Source organism: Pleurodeles waltl, chromosome 5 (assembly GCF_031143425.1).
Source record: "Pleurodeles waltl isolate 20211129_DDA chromosome 5, aPleWal1.hap1.20221129, whole genome shotgun sequence".
Taxonomy (NCBI): domain Eukaryota; kingdom Metazoa; phylum Chordata; class Amphibia; order Caudata; family Salamandridae; genus Pleurodeles; species Pleurodeles waltl.
The window spans coordinates 820,715,391-820,737,299 of NC_090444.1; the positions used below are offsets into that span (position 1 = coordinate 820,715,391).

At 42.9% G+C, this 21,909-nt stretch overlaps 1 protein-coding gene across 2 annotated transcripts in view; it reads left to right on the forward strand.

Moving 5' to 3' along the window:
- Positions 1 to 21,909, forward strand: part of MTCL3 (MTCL family member 3) — a 188,329-nt gene that overhangs the window by 2,292 nt on the left and 164,128 nt on the right. The window lies entirely within an intron of this gene.

Consider the following 21,909-nt stretch of genomic DNA (forward strand, 5'->3'; position numbering starts at 1 on the left):
GTATTATATCTGGATGTAATAACAGAAAGCAGCAGCAAAAATCCTGTCGAACGGCACACTATGTGGGCACAGATCTCTAGCTTACATGTTTTTAAGCCACTTCCTAAATTACATGGGCCACGCTCCTTTAAGAGACCTCCAAGTTTTTTCCTTCCCCTTAAAGCCCTGGGGAAGAAAGCCTGCCACCTGAGCAGGGAGGAGTTTAATGGATGGATTGAGATCAGTGTAGCCATACTGCGGTGTGTGGCTGCATGGCTTGAGACTACTTGCTTGTAGGTTGTAGGCACTGTACAAAGATCTGTCACAATTATTGTTGCTTAGTCATGTCTGCGAACCTCAGCAGCATGAAAGGATGTAACAACTCACTGGGATTTAAACTTCGTCTTTTATGTGTGTCACATATCTCAGCATTACACGGACGGTCCACTAACGTATCCTTTCAGACAGAAACAATGGAGAGGGTTGCAAGAGGGTTTAAAAAGAAATAGCAGGGAGAACATTAGGGAGTAAAGAAGAGTGAATATGGTGAAGGATAAAAGACAAGCACCAAAGCAGCTAAGAGAAACAAAAATGCAAGAGAAAGACAGGCATGGATGTTGCAAACAAATGTAAAGAGCATTTGCAAAGCCAACAGGTGTAAATTTAACAGGTTAAAACATGCAAACACAAACGTGTAAATATTTGCAGACCATTCATGCTGTGTCACGGTGTAACCTGTTGAAAGCAAGCAAAATACTTTATTGTTCAGTTGAAACTTACAACATCATTACACTAACATCTTTAAATAAAAAAAAACTCAATTGATAACATCATAAAAAAAGTTAATAATTAAGCTGGATACCAAGTTTTTTCTTATTCATCTTAGGCCTCAACCCTTGAAGACAAAAGAGGATTTGTCATTCGTCATAAGACATTTAATAGGAAACCGAATCTTATACCACCCGCTGTAAATTATAAGTGTGCAAGTTAGCCCAACGTATTAAGAGCACATGTGCTTTAGCTTACAAGATCTTTGCTGGCCGGGACCTTATTCAAATATTATTTAGCAGCATATGAGTGAGTCCATCTCACCAATATCGTAGTTAATATTAAGATCTATAGATAAAGTGCTGTGTGCATATCCCAAAAATGTGCTTAGTGCATGTACTAATGACCACTAAAAGCTATTCTTTTGTTACCAACTACAAGGTTAAAACTTCGTGGCATAACATGACAATTACATTTTCTAGAAACATTTACATTTAAAACCTGGTACGATAAAATTCATGTTTTTAGTATAGTCCCCTATACTTATTATTATTATATTTATATAGTACAACTAAAATCAGCCTCACAAATAATATTGCTATCATTAAGAACTAGTTAGTACAGAATAGTCAATGAAAGTGCTTCATGCTTATCCTGAATTTCATTATTTTAGTTTAGTCGACCATTTCCCTTTTAAAGGGGCCAATTACCTGCATACCTGAAAAAGAAATGCAAGACCCACAGCTGGATTACCATTAATACTCATGCTTTGCTAATTTTGACTCAGCCATTGGCATGAACTTTAAAAATTTGCCACAGAACATTCGATTATCCGCTTGGAAACACACTTTTACTGCTTGTCGGCATATATGAGTTGAGTTTCTTATTAAAAAAAACTGTCTCAACAACCCTTTACACTCAGTCATTAGGGCTGGACAAGTGCAAACAATATGACATATGTCTTCCTTGGGGTAGTCACAAAGAAGCCATGAAGACTGTGCTGCTGTTCTCTTCCACACAGGAGAGTTGAGAAGCGTTTGCAAGTCTTCGAGACGAAGGCGCAGCAGCTTTAGTTTTGCCTTTAGGCCATTCAAACATCTTAAGTATGTTTGAGCTTTTAGGGGGCCCTATGTCCCTATTACCATCCATGCCTGGTATCTTTTTGCCAACACCGCATTATCCATTAGAGATGGATTTTTTTACTGATAAATTGATGACTCTGTTAAATGCAGCTTGTGAGGTGGCTTGGCCCCAGAGCTCCTCGGCCCTACAGGGTATTAAGGCCAGATTTAAATAGTTGTGAGTCATGTTATTTCTTGCGTCCCTTCTCACTTCCCACACAGATAACCCTAATGTAGATTTTGAGTCATTCCTTAGTTTGTAACAAAATTTCAAGTGAGCTACCAGGCTACTTATCAACTGCCTCCTAAGGCCAAACTCTAAGCGAATTTGGGCTGACGAAGCCTGGCTTGGAAGATAGAACAGGCGTCGATAAGTTCCTACAAATGCATTGTCAGCTACTTTATCCATTCTTCCTCTCAAGGCCTCAACTCCCTAAACGAGAGAAGGAGCATGTTTAGCCACCTTTACTGGTAATAGTGGCTGAAAGGAGAAGCCTTTTAAAGAGGACCGTAAGGATGAAAACACAGCCAATAATGTATTATTTCTTCTTTGTATTACACAGCACTGTTCTTTAAATGCAGCTCTAGAATCAAAAATCTATCCCAAATATTTGTACTCAGACACCATTTCCAAGGCTGACCAATCAATATAGAATGTGGGAGGTGATGATCTTATCCTTGTCATTAACATGTTTTTTTTTTCTGTTACGATTAACTCTTTGTCTGTGTACTGCAGCATGTTGAATGGTTGTGTTAATTAAACACTGCAGTCCAACCTTTGGATAACTAATCAAAACCACATAGTCAGCACACAACATATGTGATGCATTAAAGCCAGTCACTGTAGGTGAATGGGAATTGACCCTATTTAGGGCAGATGAAATTTCAGCAGGATACAATTTAAATAAAAGCCGACCCATACACAGACTTGCTTTAGGACGTTTCTTGTTGGAATGTTTTAGATACTGTCGTGCCTTTTCCCAGCCTGACTCTTGTCCAGGTTTATGTGTACAGCAATTGGATAGCTCTCAATAGGAGATGAGGAATGTCCCAGCTTAGAAGCTTGGCCCACAAGATATGTCGCTGCACCACATCAAAAGCTGCACAAAAGTCCACATAGCATAGATGGAGATTTAGAAAATGGAGTTTTGCCTGTTCGATTAATAAAACCAGCATCTGAATGTTGGTAGTTGTGCCAATTCCCTTGATAAAGCCCAGCTGGTACAATGGCACTAATGAACTCTTATCAGCCCAATCTGGCAGGTCAGAAAGCAGACATTTTACAAATTATTTTGCTTCGCTGTCCGTTAAAGCAATCAACCTGTAATTGAAGGGCAGAGCAGAATCTCCTGCTTTATAAATTGGAACCAGAATAGACCCACATCAGCTATCTGGTATTTCCTGGTTGGTAAGGACACAGTAGAATAAGAGGACCAGGATCTTTGCCCAATATTGCTGATTTTGTTTAAATATCTCCTGTGGAAAACAGTTGGGGCCAGATGCCCCATCATGGCGACTCCTGGCAATTACTTTCTCCACTTGAAACTGCTTTTAATGAGGCTTCCCCTGCAAATTTGAGGCCACTGCTCTTTGTGGACTCTTTGTTACTTCTGCACTGCCATACATTACTTCTATGTAGGCTGACCATCAAGCTTCCAAAATATTCGAGGATGACGGCGACTTCCTTGGCCCAGCCTCCTGATTAACAAACTGCCAAAATTCCCTGGCATCATTATGTCTTATGGCTGAGTGAACTTTACACCCGTATAAGTCAACCTCAGATTTAGCTGTGTCCCGTACAGCCTTTTAAAATAATAATCTTTAATTTTGGGAGGATCTCTTTCTGTGTGCTTGAGTTTGGATTATTTCTAAGAACCAGTAAGACTTAATTCAGCTTTTGTTTTGCTATTGAAAGATAGGCAGACGCTCATCTGAGCCTTGTATGCACCCAGGCCAAGGCAGTTACTGTCTTAATGACAGCATCCTGATGCTCCAGAATTTGCTTGGGGAATTGACCCCACAGGACCAGTGGGTTAAGAGTTGTTTCACTTAACTTTTCCCATTGGAGTCTGGTCAGATGTTCCACTTTGTCGATGGACTCAATAGACCACTGCTGTTTCCTATAATTTGTCGTGGCGACTGTACCGATTTTCTGTTGGACTTGTTCGTGCAAGGATGCATGCAAATTTAATTGAATCATCTGCTGTGGATGGTCACTTTCCAGTCGGCTTCCCAAGGCACAATAAGACATGAAACAGAGAATGTGACACTAATGTATAGTCAATGATTGAATGAGACGTCGTTGAATGATGAGTCGGCTGTGCTGAATATCAGGTTGAACACTACCATTCAGGACTCTCAGGCCCTGGTGCTCCACATAACTTATAAATTGTAGCCCCCTTGCATCCTTCCTCTGCTTTTTGGTTGAGACAAAGGGATATGCCAAATCTGGTCTAGAGTTTCCACTATTTGATCCTTGGATACCACCTGTAGTAAATTCATATTAGAATCACCTATTAAGATGTAAGGCACCAGGTTTACTGAAAGTTGAGTGGGCAAAAAATCCAGTAAGATGTCAATGGATTTGTTCTTTTTTATTGGTGACAGATGTATATAAATATTTATTATGAGCAGTGGTAATTTGGTTGTTGAAGAATACTTCCCAACTTTTACTGCTTGCAGATTAGTATGGTCAGTATTTATCTCCTGTGTTCTGGCATTAAGATCAACCGCTGACTATACAGCAAGATCTCCAGCATGGTGGCCCATTGAATTTGTTTTAACCGCCAGTTTTCTAAAGCATAAATAAGCTGGAAGATCAATAACTCTGTGGGCTCAAGTTTCTTCTAGGAGCACCACGTGAATGGTTTTGGTGAAAACTGAAAAGGCCTCATCCTCAATTTTCCCTGGTAGTTCTTTTATATTCCAGACACAGAGTGAAAGACTCTTCACTGAGGGGCTATAACATGGTGATTATTTTGTCAATTGATCTGACTCCTGTGTGGAGCTGATAGAAGGGAACCTGGAAGCCAAGTCCAATACATTGCTTCATGTCATAGTTTTTGTTGAGGCTGGACAATAATGCCATGTCAATTTACTTTCACCTTGTGGTCACTTATTCTCACGATCGATTGACTCCAGGCCCCGCTCTGAATTGAAACAGGCTGAGTCTGTACATTGTCATCAAGTCCTTTACTTCAACCCTGTGTACCATGTCTCTCCACAAGGCCTGTATGAGGGCTAGATTCCCCATGGCTATGAGACAGGAGAAACTGGGAATAGGCTTCTTCAACCTCACAGGAGATTTCAGTTCACCATTTTGCAAATGTTGTTTCTCCGCCCACACCTGTTCCGCAATCAAATCAGTTGCCCAAGAAGTGATGGCCGATTCTTTCCCACCAGGCATTGAAGCACTTATAATGGTAACAGAATAAATGTCAGGTGATGTAATGTATCTCAATAAACAGATTTCTCATACACTATGGAGCATGGTCCCTCTATTAAGTTTGTCAAAATGCTCCCACTATTTGTACTTTGATGTAAAAATCACATTACAAAGATTGTTGAGAGGGCATACTATTTTTGATGCTGATGGTATGGAGAGAGGTAGGTTATGTTCCGATGACAAACTGCTGAACAAAGTTAACCCGAGGAGTGGGCCTGACGTCGCTGACGGTTATAAGGAAAGCACTTTGTACAGGCTCCTGGGCCTGATCCTGCAATCTTCTGCAGCTAATTTGTTGTACATTTACACTCCCCTTAATAGGAATTTGATCTCCCACCAAGAGGGGGATTTGATCATGATGAATGACTTGCACTTCTCCCAGGTTGGATGCTTAAAACCTGGTTGTTTATAGAATAAAATACCCCCACTTGTTCTCAGGTCACCCACTGGTAAAGTTCTCTCTTCTTGCATATTCAAAGCAATGGTGCTTGACTCCCCCCTACAGAAATGAATTGGGGGCTTTTACATTTGTAACAATTTGCTGCCTAGGAGGATTTAAGATGGTTGTAGTGCCCTTTGTTGAATCTATTACAATAACATTATTCTTTATCTTAGCAATAGCAGTATTTACTTAACAAACTGGACTTCTTCTACTCCCAACTCACTGGCGGCTCTTTGGGCTGAACCAGCAGCTTAAAGATAGAATAAACTTGGTCAGTCTGTTCTATTTGCACTTTCTCCAAGCTGGAAGCTACTTGTTATTGTGGGATTTTCTAAGCCTCTTGCACTGGCTTTTTGAATGATGCGTAGTTGCCACAGTTAACGCTATTCCTAAGATGGGGGGTTTCGTCTAGCTCGCCAGCCCCCAAATAGTACTTCAAAAAGCACTTTTGTATACTCCCCACATCTATTCCAAATTCCTCAGGAGTCTTACAGGTAGAGATGGTCATGGCGCCCAGCTGACATGCTGGTCTTGACCCTGCTTCCCATAGGGACAGTCCAGACCGAGCTACCAGACCAGGTCCTACCTGACTGGAAACAAGCATCATGATACTGGTTTCAGGATATAACCCCTCATCAACCAGGCTAGCTTGAATCCAGTGATGCAGTGAGCACAGGACACATGTCTGTGCATACCCTTCCTTCTTAGGGCAACAACGGCAAAAAGAACAGATGAAGGACGGAATGTTATACAATGCAAACATTCACCTCCAGTCATAGAGATCTGGGTTTAATCCATCGTGTTTTTGCCCACCACACCATCCCAGTTTGCACCCAGCCATATGCAAATCAGTCTTATCCCTACTCCCCATGGGAACAGTCCAGCCCGAACTGCCAGGCCAGGTCCCCCCTTGACCAGAAACAAGCATCCTGGGACTGGTTTCAGGGTATCTCCCTCATCAGCGAGGCTAGCTTGAATCCAGTGATGCAGTGAGCACTGGACCCATGTCTGGGCATACTTTTCCCAGTTAGAGTAAAAAAGGACAAAAATAACAGATGCTAGACGGAATGCTGATCAATGCAAACAGCATCCCAAGGCATTTCTAGATACAAAATATGTGAGCATTAACAATGTGGGGGTGATTCTGACCGCGGCGGACGGCGGTCGCCGCCCGCCAAGAGGTTCCCGCCGAAAGACCGCTCCGCGGTCAAAAGACCACGGCGGTCATTCTGGCTTTCCCACTGGGCTGGCGGGCGACCGCCGAAAGTCCGCCCGCCAGCCCAGCGGGAAACACCCTTCCCACGAGGAAGCCGGCTCAGAATGGAGCCGGCGGAGGGGGAAGGTGCGACGGGTGCAGTTGCACCCGTCGCGAATTTCAGTGTCTGCAAAGCAGACACTGAAATTCTTTGTGGGGCCCTCTTACGGGGCCCCTGCAGTGCCCATGCCATTTGCCATGCCATGCAAGTTGAAGCAGTTGGTCAGTAGGTTCCCAATCTGTGCTCAGCGGCACCCCAATGCACCATCAAAATTAGCCAGGGGTGCCGAAAACAGATGCACACTAAGCACACCACTGCTTGACTAACCTAACAATCTCCTCACGGCACCTTCTGTCATCTCACAGGCCTCTGCTACACCCAATACATTGCATTTACATATTATCCTTCTTTGGTTTCAGTGCGCTGTTTCATCTCCCAGAGTAGCCATTGCCTGCTTTTTGTTTCTTTTTTACATCCGGTCTTTACCATTCGGGAGCTTGGAGAGCAGTGCTTGTTTGAGAAAGATTGGATGGATCACCACCTTTCACCCAACAAGTTCTTAACATTGTAATCATTGGGGTTAAAAGAAAACAAAAGTGTACTTTAACGTGCACTCAAGCAATATCCGTATGATAAATTTGTATTAATATGTATGTTATGCTTTGGTTGGTCCCAGTTGTTACATTGTACCAGTTCTAGGATGGCCGTACTCAGTCTTTAGGGCCACTGTAGCATTACAGACGGAAGCACATCGGCTAGGGTCCAGGGAGAGATGGTGCCAAAGGAGGGGGTGCAGCGCCACAGCTAGGAGCGTGTGGACCAGAGATAGCCCTTGAGCCAGCACTTCCAAGCTCTCTTCACTATTTGCATAATAGGTGGCTCTGAGGCCATTGCCGGTATCAGCAGGGCCTTTCAGGATCTGTCTGCACTGCTCAAAGATCCGTCAGCCAGTTGCCCAGGACAGATGGTAGACCTTGCGGCTAGGCTGGCTCTCAGGACAGTCATGGTGGACAGAGAGCATGAGCCCATGGTGCGGCATGAAGTAGAAGAGACTGCTAGTACACGCAGGGCATAGACAGGGATGCTGGAATTATGCTGCAAGGGTGAACAGTATTATGTGGAAGGATTTACTAAAATATGCAGCAAGAAAAATGATTTTTTAAATTTATTGACCCTATTGGTGCTAGTTTAACTCCGAAATACTGTGATATGCAACTGAAATTTGAATAGTCCACCTTTGCGACGAGTCTTCCGCTGCACAGCAACACACATCACCGCATTTTTAGCAACTTCTGATCCATTTGTTCTAGATTTTGTTTTATTAAAATCTGAAAAACTATGCAGCAGATGATGCATTGTGTGGCAAATGTTGCAAATCCATAATTATGCAAGAAACGCTGGACCTGCAGAATCACTTAGTCCCAGTGAGCCTGTTTATAGAAAGACACACATCCTTAAAGAGCACTACATCACAATGCAGTAACTGTTCACTTCTCCAGGAACGCTGTGTCTCTCCAATCAGTCATTGACATTGCATGGGGCTCCGCAGTGGATAGGATAGGATTACATCTATGATTAGAATACCTTTATCAGCTTCTTCTCTGTTATTTTCAGGGAGAAAAATGGAAGTACTCCCAAGGCCTGGCTTAAGTACCCCACCTGCCCAAAAAAAAAGTAACATAATGGGTAACTGCGGCCAACAGCAAATAGGTCAAGGGAGCTGCAAGATGAAAAAGTTTGGGGACCACTGCAATATGTCAATACATGTGCCAGTTACAGAGATCTATGTGCATCCTGAGAATCACTAGTTTGAATGGCATCTGGTTGATTCAACCATGGGCTCCTCCAAAGTTGATTTGATTATTGTGTTAATTGCATTAGCCACATGTGTTATTTACTTTGCTAGAAAACTGCAGGCATTATATGGTGAATACCTACAGGAAACTCTACATTTCACAGCTTGCATCTTGAGTATGGTGCCTGCCACTATTTATACTCTATATATTGAGTCTCTGGGAAACGCACAACAAAATCCCCACCATTCACCAAGCCTCTTATCATCCTGTGTAAACGGTGGGCACTTTTTTGCCACTGGAGTTTTGAGTTCCTCATATACTATTCCAAGGAAAATCGATAATCAAGTTGTTCCCTGTGCACTATTGACTTGACCCATACTCTTTACAATATCTCGCAATTTGTATCTAAGCAGAAAACAGTTACTTCATCGGTAAAAACAAAACCTCATAATCTTATATTGTACTTAGAGGATGCTTTATGTTAACTTTAATCCAGCTCCTCCGAATCAGATGCTGCAGCTCTGGCCAGCTATGTTTTCTGAGGCGATCAGAAGTTTGTGAGGGCTGAGCTATAATTAATCTTAACCTATAGAGGCCTACTTTGTACTTCACAAACGGGCAGTGAAGAAAGTGCAAGATAGTTTACATCTGCCCTGGTACTTTGTCCAGAATTGCAAACTGGAGGGACTTATGTGGAATCTGTTAACGGTCCTGCTTCTCCATGCCCACCCTGCCATCTCAATGAGCAGGATGATTAGATGTTAGCCAACTGTTAGTAACTGTGAACAGGACACCGGGGCAAACATCTGCTCTCCGGTCTCCTCCACACTACAGAAAATGAAGGTGAAAGAGGAGCAGGTCAGCTGATAACTGCCTCATTGCCCTGTTCACAGTTGATTAACATTTTGTGCTCCTCCATGCCCTGCGCTATATGGTGGATAAATACATGCAGGCTAGGTGACAGCAGGAATGAACAGGATACCAAGGCAGCTGTTGGCTGGCTTGAGACTAAAAGAAAAATCACACAGAATGCTCTTTTGGAATGACTGCTTAGTTATATGACGAAATATCGACCACAGAAATATCAGAATACAAAAAATATCAAAACATCAACACCAAAAGTTCAGACATATCAATTACCAAAATATTATGTTCCCAATATCAACACTGTAGTGGAAAGAATATGTATATAGTCATAACTGACATTGTTGTAATTTCAAATAAAAGCTAAATTTTGTTTAAATTACTAAATTAAAAACATATAGCATAAAAATATTATGGGCCTGATTTAGATATTATTGTACGGGTTACATAATGGAATTTAGTTTTCAGCAGACTGGATAGTCGTCACCGTTGTGACAGAGTATCCAGTCTGTCAATATCTAAATCAGGCCTTAAGTTTCAAAACTACATATAACTTTAAGTAACATTTGTCAATTAAAAAGAAATACACCCTAATATTAAATTATACATTACAATACATATATTATGATGATAATAAAATCATTCGTAAATAAAAATATTATAATATTAATGTATCTTTTGTATTGTTTCTTAAAGCAGTCACTTGAGTCACATCTTTATTTACCTATCCTTTTTCATGTTTCAAAGTTTCATTGTTATGTGTTCACATCACATAACTTCGTGACCAACCGAACAATCAAACAGAAATATAAAGATTAAAAAAACATATGTCACATTGCATTCCACTTCATATGTGATAAATGTTCTTTTATATCATTGGCCTGGCAGCCCCAGTTTTTGCAGATGTAATAATAATGTACTTAACCATGTGAGATACATGGTGGCTCATTATGAACACGACGGGAAACCCCGCCGTGTTCATGCTGGTGGTCTTTTCATAGACCGCCAGCCCCCTTGAGACCCCACCAGCCGAATTACAAACATTCTGCTGGGCCGGTGAGCGGCAACAGTATTTTCACCCACTGGACCAGCAGAACGCAGGGCCGGGACACTGCCAACGGCACCACGTGGAGCTGTCGTCAATGCCTCAGTGCAGCGGGTGCAGCAGCACCTGTTGCGTAGATCACTTCCCGTAAATCGGGCAGTGACCTGCACGACGGGGCTCTGCACGGGGACCCCTGCACAGCCCATGCAAGGTGCATGGGCCCCCAGATGGGCCCCGGAGCACCCCTTCTGCCAGTCTTTCCCTGGCAGGGGAACTCGCCAGGGAAAGGCTGGAGGAAACAGGGTTCATTATCCAGAGGACGGCACTGCATGCAGCGCTGCCCTGTTGGATAATGATATCCGCCATCATCAGGCTGCCTATCAGCGGTAGCCTGGCGGTGGCGGAGGGCCGCCACAGGTGCCCCTCCCTGTGTTCATATTATGGCGATTCAGACCACCATGCCGGTGGCGGTATTTTCCACAGGCATGGCGGTCTGTACCGCCGTGTTCATAATGAGAGCCATAGTTTGGTTGATCCATATCTGTCTCACCATTTGGCTAACATGCCTTCTCTATTGTTTCACACATTTTATTACAACCTACATATGTTGAGTTTGGCATCCGTTCAGACTGAAATAATCCACTGCTGAAATTAATAGTACTGCTTTGTGGTTATGTCAACAGACCGTGGTGTTTGCTGCTTTTTCTCTTTACTACCATTACTTATTCATTACACACTGTTATGTTGACTAGTCCCTGCACTAGTTCTTTGCATTATAAATAGGCCCATATTTATACTCAGTTTGCACTGAATTAACGTCATTTGTTTTGACGCTAATTCAGCGCAAAACCTAACTCCATATTTATACTTGCGCTATACACGTCTAGTGCCAAAGATATGGAGTTAACATCGTTTTCTGGATGTGAAAACCTGCCTTGTGTCAATGAGATGCAAGGTGGGCGCTCCCATCCAGAAAAGGAAGATATGGCCTTAGCATCATATTTATCCCCCATGTTAAAATCCAGCACGGGGTGATGGGGGCCTTAAATAATGGCACTAAGCTTGCTTAGCGCCATTATTTAACGCCTGGGTATGGGAAGGCGTTAGGGGACCTGTAGGCATATTTCCATGGTCAGAGACCATGGAAAGAGCCCACTGGTGCCCTTCCCTGGCACCAGGGACACCCCCACCCACACCAGAGGGACACAACAGGATGGGGGACCCATCCCAGGTACGTCCCGGTAAGTATTCTTCTTTTTTTTGTTCACGCTCGGGCCCTGACTTGGGACCCCCTGCATGGTGCTGGCCCCAATGACCATGGGGTGGTGGGCATGGCTCCTGTCTTTACTAAGACAGGAGCCATGTCCATGGGGGTTGTGCACCAGACAATGGCGCTGCACTGCTTAGAGGCATTTCTTTACATTGTAGCGCCATAATTCGGCACACAAGTTCCGGTTTCCCTTATGCCTCCCACACCCTGTTAGCGTCCTTTAGAAGGATGCTAACAGGGCATCAGCGCCGGCTAGCGCCATTCCATAAATATGGCACCCGGCCGGCATTTTAGAATGGCGCAAGCCTACGCTACACTTTTTCACACAAAACTGTGCTAATGCAGTTTTGCGTGAAAAAGTATAATTATAGGCCTTAATGCCTCACATTCAGGCTCTGCCCATTTAAGGTAACTAAGGTTGATGGGGAGATTTCCATGTCATAGCAGTTGCTGCTTGGCCATCAGTAGCACTTGCTCTATTGACCTTGCCTCTGATTCATGCTTTTTAGGTCTCTGTCAGAGCCCCACAATACAATTTTCATATTTTAATAATCTAGACTTCCCAGTGAGCTTTGTTACCAAATCTGTAACTTTTGCCCAGTACCTATTCAAAGCTGGAGAGCTCCAAAACATGTGCATTTAGTCCTCTGTTACACCAAAACCCAAAGTATCTCATGCGTTTGCTACCGATTCTACATACATTTTATGCAGTTGATGGGGCATTATGTATGCCTAATGAAGTATGTTATGTTGAATTAACTTAAACCTTGCATAGTTGGAGGTTTTTGCTGGAAAGTTAAGTATTAACAACCATTTCTGGTCAGTGAATTTTCTTTTCATAACCAGTTTCCATTTCTCGCTTTATGTGCTGAATCTGGCTTTAGCTTGGTCTGCAACAGCACATAAAATATAGTGAAAGCTTTCCAATATCTTCCTTGTTTCTGGATTGTTTGCAGTGTTTTATGCATTTTTGGTTCAGTATCTCCACCTTTGTAGTTTTTCTTAATTGTTTGAGTGATTGCACCTTTAGTCAGATCATGGCCTACGGGTAGATCACAAACACCATGCAGTTTTTCAGATATCTGTAACATATGTTCACCATACAAATCCCCAAGATTAACTATTTCAGGTCTTAGCCAAACCTCCAATCTGATCACAGTTCCAGTTTTCCTAAATTCAGGAAAACGTCGCAATGAGGTTTGGAGGATATATGTGACACGAGATTTTGTTCGGAGTAGACATTTCTTCCAACAATGCCTGGCCACCATCAAGAGTCTGGGCTGGCTGTGTTTCACAACTCCATCAATCAGCACATCAGAGACAAGGGTCCAACTCTAAGCAGTGCCCTCTATGTATTTAAATTTCCAGCTTCAGGATTAGCAGTCCATCAGGCAACCCACTGAAGTTGTGCGGCCATGTAGTAATTCTCAAAGTCTGAGTTTTTGAGGTGTCCATCCAGTATACTCAGCTGCAAATTGTTCAGCCCTGTGAGACACCTGCCCCTTACTTCCATGCCTGCTCTAGTAGTAAAGTGTTAAATGTTTAAAATATGTTTTCAGGGATTACAACTGGTGGAGCTACAAAAAATAAAGTGGTTGAGGTACTAGGTGCACCATTTATAATTCTACCCTACCCGTAGCTGCGAGATGCAACTTATTTTATAATTATATAGGAGCTGTTTTTGAACTTATGATCTTATCTAAGTTCCCCTCATTGGTGTCATCATCATTCTGGAACGCTTGAATCCCTAAGTATCTCAAAGTTCTAACAGCCTTTTGTACTGGTAGTACTGGTAACAGATCCTACTGCGCCCAGTTTGTAAGCAGAAAAAAGCAATACTTATCCCTGTTGAGTTTAAGTCCAGACACAGGGTTCTGTGGTATTGTAAAGCATCATCAGCGTACAGTGAATTGACATGTTTATGATCATCTGAAGAAATTTCTCTTTCTATTGTGTGTCTCTTCTAATTTTCCGCACTAATGGCTACATGGCTAGTGAAAACAACAGGGCTGAAAGTGAGGTCCCATGCTTTGTTTTTCTGTGCACTTCATATGCCTCTGATATTATATTACCAATGAAAACACGTCATTGGACTGAAGTAGAGCAGCTTTATCCACATTATGATTTAACCACCAAACCCCATCCCTCCAAGACTAGAAACAAATATTTCTCTTCCAGGGTATCAAAAACTGTTTCCTTTTCTATAGAATACAGTTCCTCTCAATAGCGGATAATTTAGTGATTCAGCTGTCTAATGTTAGGTGAAGTATTTCTGCCAGCCACAATTCCCGACTGATCTGATTGAATTGATTCTGGGATAATATCGTATATTCTCTATGCCAAGATTTTGGCCAGTATCTTATTGTCAGGATTGAACATGATGACTGCTAGTAGGACCCTAGTTCAATGGTTCCTTGCACGGTTTTGGGAGTACCACTATCAAGACACTTTGGTTGACTGTGGCAGTGCTCCTCTTGCTCTGGGTGCAAAACACACCTCCAGCAGACGTTGCACTAGTATACATATACATGTGAAATAAAAGTCCACTGACAGTCTATTCTTACCAGGAATGGTCTTCCTGGACAGTTCTTTTGTTGCCACTTTAATTTCCTTTACATTTAACTGTATATCCATTCAGGATATCCAGTGAGGCTTTTTCATCTTCATTGAATGTCTTCAAATGGGCTTTGTGTATGTGCTCTGTATTCCGATTATAAGGTGGTTGTTACAATTCTCTAAAGACTGTGTTAATCTCTATATGAGTATGAACAATCACACCATCTACTTTTCAGATTGCCTTTATCTTGATGCATGAATTGTCACTTTTTACCAACCAGTGTAATACAGGGCCAGCCTTGTCCCCTTCACTGTAGTTTATGGCAGTGCATTCCCTATAGGTAGGCTTACCAAACCTTTCCAATTGTTCCCTATTTTCTTTCCTTGCATGTGTCAGTTGTGAGCAATTGTCCACTGAGGACTATTGCAGTTATTTCAAATTCTTTAATAGTTTCTTTAAGTTTGGTAAATTCTAACTGCACTGTTTTCTAACCCCATAAAACATCCCTTACAGTGCCCTCATATGTTGACTTTGAATGCTTCCTATGTTCTCTTTTAATTATAATGTTCCACATTGTTTGCAAAAACGGTGTATTTTAGGTTCTTACTGGTTCTCTCACTGGAGGTTCAAACCTGTTACTGGTTAAAGGTTCCATATCAATATTCTTGAATTATGTTTTCCCTAGTATAGAATAAGCTGAAGCTGGTTCTGGTCAGACAGTGGTTTACTGAAGTATTTTGTGTCATTAATAAATCCACCTACCAGTAAGTCATTAAGAACGTGGCAGGTTCTAGTATCTGTAGTAAATACACAAGTAGTATAAGTGGACACTCTCTACGGAATGCATCCCTCCCCTTGTGTCATGCGGTCTCCAGTATGTCAAACATGCTTTCAATTTTTTGGAACCCTGACTAGTTGCAATTCCCAGTAACAGTGGATGTTATGTGTCTGTATCTGTTAAATAGTTAAAATCATCTCCTGAAATTGTTGGAATGTCTTGGTTGACTAATATAATTGCCACTTTATCTAAGAGTTCATCTTGAGCCATATTGTGAACATATGTACCAACTTCAGTGGAACACCATTAAGTTAGCTCTCAAGTATTAAATATCTTCCTGCTGGGTCATTTATGCTCCTTCTGTTCTGCTTGGAGATACCCAAGTGAGCATTCTCTCGTGCCATTTGTGTTTCCTGGAGAAACACTCCTAGCTCCCTTCCTTTTATATGCGTAAACTTTGTGTCTATTTGTCTGGCCAAACAATCCTCTTATGTTCCTTATACTGTATTTGCACTGCCCATTCTTGTATATTATTTGTTGCAACTACTCCCAACAAAATGGTGTTTTTCAATTGTAGTCCAACCCACACATTACCTGATTGTATTTTGTTCTTCCTAATATTCCTGCCTCAGCCCTAGGAATTATGATTTGTGTTGATGTCTGTTTTTTGACTGTCATAGCTACCCACATATCTTCCTTTTCCCAGTGCCTAGCTTTCTACTATCTACACTCATACTAAGTTATATACACAACTAGAATGAAAGAAGATACTGCTGATTCTGCCCATTGGAGAGATGATTAGCAAGGAGTGCACCAGTGAAGAAGTCCTAGCACTTCCAGGTGTCTTATGCTGCAGGCAGTCTAACTGACCATTGCAAATTATTATTAGCGTTCACTCCTTCCATTCCCACACAACCACCCAAATGTCATTTTTGTGTTTATTAGGTTCCCAATTGTTTTAGACATAACTTGTTTTTCAGTTTTTACCCTACATCTCACTTGTATAGCAACCATATTTACTATATTTCAGGAGTTATACATCAACCACCATAGTTCAGTTAATAGTATATTCAAACATCATTGGCATAACATTGGGTATTTTGTTGTCATCTTCTTTGCTTCACGAGTCTGCAGCTTCGACTCGTGGTCCAATTTGGATCTATGTGTTGAGTTAATTCTTGCTTCCCGTTTACTCACTGTTTTAAGTACTTCATCTTTGGCTGTAGCTAGTTGATCTTGGAAGGGTGTGTAAATCCGTATCTGTTTGCCTCCTCTCCGTGTTGCCAACCTGTTTTCTCTTTGTGGGCGCAGCCTTTTCAATGCTTTATCATTGTCTGCAGCCCACCTTGTTGCTATTTTGCTTCCTCACCTGAGTCACTAAAGAAAAAGGTCTTATTGTTGTCCATAATTTTCAACTATTTAGTGTGGCAGGGAAAAAAGCACGTATGTTACCCCTGCTGCCTGAGAATTCTGTTAACATCTTCAAAGTAGTATTCTTTTAGTGTTAGACCTGGCATCCTTGGTGTGGCTTTCCCTTGACATTCTACCTTCAATCCTCCTCTTTTGCTGAATTTGTTTTTGCTGACTTTAGGAATCTGTGCATTTTACCAGTGCTAAAGTGCTTGTGTTCTCCTTTAAAAACATGGTAGAAATGTCTGTTACCCAATTGACGTATATAATTTACTTGAAAGTCCCTATCAAAGTGGCACTACCTGTATACTCAGGGCCGGTACATTAAATACTTCTAGTGGGACTGCTGCACTGATTGTGCTACCTACTTAATTACCACATTAAACATGTCTCAGGCCTGTGTGTGCAGTTTTTAAACCGCCATGTCGGCCTGGCAAAATAAACCTTTAGCCAGGCCCAAACCTTTCTTTTTCATACATGTAGGTGGGAGCCATTTCAAAAGCCAAGCAGGGGACTACCTGTCCCATTTCACCATGGGGCCGGGCAGGAGCCCTGCAACACAACGCACCTGAACATCATTTATAACGTTATCCAGCAAATGTAGCATACCCACTGCGCTGGGCCCTGTCAACAGCAAAGTAGGGGACTACCTGTCCCAGTTCAACACAAGGCTGATGAGGAGCAGCGCAACACGCCACTTCTTCACATCATTTGTGGCGCTGTATAGTGCATTCAGCATCAGTGCTGCGTGGGACACGTGTGAGCTGCACTTGGGAAAAGCCAAGGCCAACCCGGTGGGCCTGACCAGCACCCGCCAGCGGCAGGAAGAGCAAGGCAGGGACACCCCCCTTGGTTCTTCATTTTGGAGACAGTCACCTACTGCAGCAAGCAGGACTTTCAACTGACTGTGAGTACCTCGAGTGTACATTACGGGAAAGAAAAAGGCCACAGAACCCATAAGGGCCTCAGGACCCAAACATAAATCTGCCAAAAAGCATGCTGCAGAAAATAGCACGTTAGCAGATATGATAACTCATTTCCTGAGAAATAAAGAGGCTAAGATTAGTGAATGTATTAATAACCCTGGTACCAACTTGGTAGCTTTAGAAATGGTAGAGACTGATTGTCAAGTAAATTCTATACCAATTCAGCCTTTTATTAATAATGATCGGTCTCCCTCAAGGGAATCACTTTTTAGCCAAACAGCTCAAATACCTAACATCTCGTGTAGCAACCATTTTGCTCCACTAGCCGATCGGGGTCAATATTTAATCCTTACCTCCTGCTATAGGTTCGCAATTATCATCAAATTGCTCAGAAAGTATAAATGGGCCTATTGACAACCTGAGGAGTGAAATTAGTGATCTGAAGAGCATCTTTCAGGCAACCAATCAGAGGGTATTGAATCCTTATGCGCTGAACTTAGACTTTATGAGAGAACTAAAAAGAAACTGCAACTGCAGTACTGGAGGCATGCAATCGCTGTCAGGACCGTCGTCCTTCCATTCAGCAGGCGGGGGAAGTCAGCCATAGAGACCAGCCTCAATCCCCCTCTCCAGAAGTTCCCCAATCTGCCAACAAACGTGATTATGCAGTTAACATAATGATAGCGCATGACAATGGTTAATAAGGGTTAGAAACCTCCATGCCACCTGCAGCATTTTGAGGGTATGAATGCAACCAAAGGCCTTACCTTCCACCAGGCATCTGAGAATTCCCGAACCATAGGGCTTTGGGTAATCATTATCATGGCATCCACACTGCCTGTATAAAAGGAACCAAGTTAGTACATTTTCTGACAAACTCGACTGATCCCAAGTCCATGTGGGTTTAATAGAAAATGTTTAGTCTACATGATCAATGTTCCGCGGCTTAAAAATGATCACAAGGAGTCCACAGATTCTTTGGTAAACAAAGTGTCACACTGGATTAGAACGCAAAGATAGTGACTCTCCATTGTGCACTTGGACATTGTAAATGTTCAACATCTTTCAAATCCAAACGACCCCTGGGATACAGTCAAGCTATATCTGAGGGACACATCACTAGCCAATGGACTACTAGCACTAGAAGCTCGCTCGTACCCATCCCCAGGTTCTAAGATTCAGTTTAAGAGCTCTTAGGGGTTATCAGCTTGTGAGAAATCTCCAACCTCCCCCTTCGCACGCTCAGCATTTTAAAGACCAAAGGGAGCAGGGGCAAAGAGAACCAAACACATTTGTCCTAGGGAAGTCAACCAAACCAAGGGAATCCATTGCACAACGTTGGCTGACAGAATTACCCCATACCTTCCATCAGCTTTACATACTCAATCACCCCTTCGTTTTTTTAAAGAAATTTATTAATTTTAGTGTCAACACCATATAGCACCACAGCATATAAAATGGCATATACAAATGCAACACATGTATCAAATAAAGCACAGTAAGGAGGCCCTCACCTCCCATTATTTGATTCTCCCCAGCTCTACCCAACTCTTCTTCTCCCACAAAGGCAGCAAGAACTCCATCAAATAGGTCTGTGTTAGACCCAGCCGGGGCAATACATTGGTTCCCATCTATAGGCATTCGATTTGCCCCACACTTTGTACAATTTCCGTGGGCACTCCCTTGCTTCGTTTACCACACTTTCTGCCAGTGTGCACCAATGCATATCTATTTTCCAGTCTTTAAGGCTTGGCAGCAATTCCTTCCCCCATAGTTGTGCAATATTGCATTTCAGCACTAAAAGTCCCAGGGTAACCCAGAGTTGTGTGTACTGCTCAGCTCAGACATGTCTCAAATATTAAGGAGACACATTAATACTGTAGCACTGGACAGCCCCGTAGTCCGCGACATCTGCAACACTCATTCACCATAGTGCACAAAATATGTGCTCTGTGGAGGATTTTCAGCTGCACTAGACGGAATCATGACTGTATGGCCACTTCACATGGAGACGCCAGTGCTTCCTGCCATTCATCGTCCTCCAGGCTAACTAATGGCCAGATGTAGGAAGCCGTTTGCATGGTGCAAACTGCGAAAATCGCAGTTTGCGCCATGCAAACAGCCTTCATGCGATGCACATTCACAATTTGCGAGTCGGTACCGACTCGCAAATTGTGAATGTGACTCGCAAATAGGAAGGGGTGTTCCCTTCCTATTTGCGACTCGCATCGCAATGCAGAATTGCTGTGTGACCGCGAATGCGGTTGCAAAGCAATTCGCAGTTACCACCAGTGTCACACTGGTGGTAACTCATTCGCAAAAGGGAAGGGGTCTCAGTGGGACCCCTTCCCCTTTGTGAATGTGGGCAAAAAGGTTTTTTCAGAGCAGGCAGTGGTCCAATGGACCACTGCCTACACTGCAAAAACGAAACCAAATGGTTTCGTTATTTTTTTTATTTTGCAACTCGTTTTCCTTTAAAGAAAACGGGCTGCAAAATAAAAAAAAAACTGCCACCATCCCTGTGAGTGCAGGGACTCGCTATGGGGTCGCAAAATGTGACCCAACTCATTAATATTTATGAGGTGGGTCTTTGCGACCCCATAGCGAGTCGCAGATGGTGTCTGAGACACCGTTCTGCATCCGAATTTGCGATTCGGAAATTCGGACCTTGCTACATCTGGCCCTAAGTCCCTCTCCCACTGCTTTTTCAGCTGAACCAATATGTCCAGTGAGTTGTAGGTCAATGAAATTGTTTTGTGGGGCATGTAAGTATCTAACAGTCTGTCCTCCAGTGGGGATGCCTCCAGGAGCTCCACCCCCACAGGAAGTGCTGTCTGGTGAGCTTGTCTTATTTGTAGGTATCAGAAGTATTCAGTTTGGGTTAATCGGTAGTCTTTTTATAGCTCTTGGAAAGAGACAACCTCCCCTTGTTCCCAATGGTTTCCTACCCTTGTCAGTCCAATTAGATCCCATTTGGCAAAACTCAACTGATTCCCAAGCGTTCCCAGCCTGGCTGTATTCTAGAGTGAGGTCGCCTGTGTCACCTTACCAGTCCATCCCAGCACCTTGAGGGTCCTGTGCCAAATTTTCAGTGTCATTCCTGTGGGTCCCCCAGATACTTCAAGACGGATAAGCCTTCAAATAGCCCTCTGGCTGCATCACCCGTCTGTCCATCTGATATGCGGGTTCATTTGGTGGAAGGTGCATCCAATAGTGGACCAGTGTTAATTGTCCAGCCCAATATTATTTTCTGATGTTCGAAAGGGCTATGCCACCCTCGTACCAGGACTGGAACATTTTCTGGAGCGCAATGCGAGGTGTGGCCCCATTTCAGAGTAGTATTTGTGCCTCACGATTTATATTTTTGAGTCAGGGATTGAGAATATGTGAGTGGTAGCAATAGGTTGCGCTCATAGAACCAATTGCTATTGGTGGTGATATAAATCCCCAAATATAGGAAGCCATCTCATACCACAATTATTGTACAATTACAGGGCAGTTGTGGCTCATCTCTGTAAGGCAGATAGATTACTTATTTTGCCCAATTAATCTTGTATCCCGAATAGGTACTGAATTGAGTGATTATGTGCAGGAGTCTATCCAGTGTCAATGTGGGGTCAGATATAGATAGTAAGATGTTATCTGCGTAAAAGGAGATTCTGTCCTCCCAATAATCTGTCCACCTGAGTTCACTGATTAAAGGATCTTGCTGGATCCATGCTGCAAACAGTTTGAGGGTGAGAGCAAATATTAAGGACGAAAGTGGACAGCCATGATGGGTACCCCACCGAAGGGATGGACCCCCATTAACCCCCATTAACCCTGACTTGTGCTAGGGCTCTTCGTAAAGGAGTTTCACGCAGCTCAGGAAAAGCATGCCAAAGCCCATCCTTTGTAGTACTTAGAAAAGATATAGCCATTCCACTGTGTCAAAGGCCAATTTGGCATTGAATGAGAGCACCAAAGTGTCTTCGTGCTGGGAGTCAGCCCCCCTCAGTACCCCATGAAGGCGTCTCAGGTTGCTAGCAGTGTTTCTTCCTGTCAAGAAGCCTGATGGAACCAGGTGGATGAGGGTTGTGATTACCCATATTAAATGAGTTGCAAGTGCTTGGCTAGTATCTTTACTTCTGCGTTCAACTGTGAGATTGGCCTACATGTGGCGCAATTGTCAGATGGTTTTCCTTCTTTATTTATGTCTATTATGTTGGCTAAGCATTGATCCCTGGGGTGCAACCCCAACTCTTGACTATCT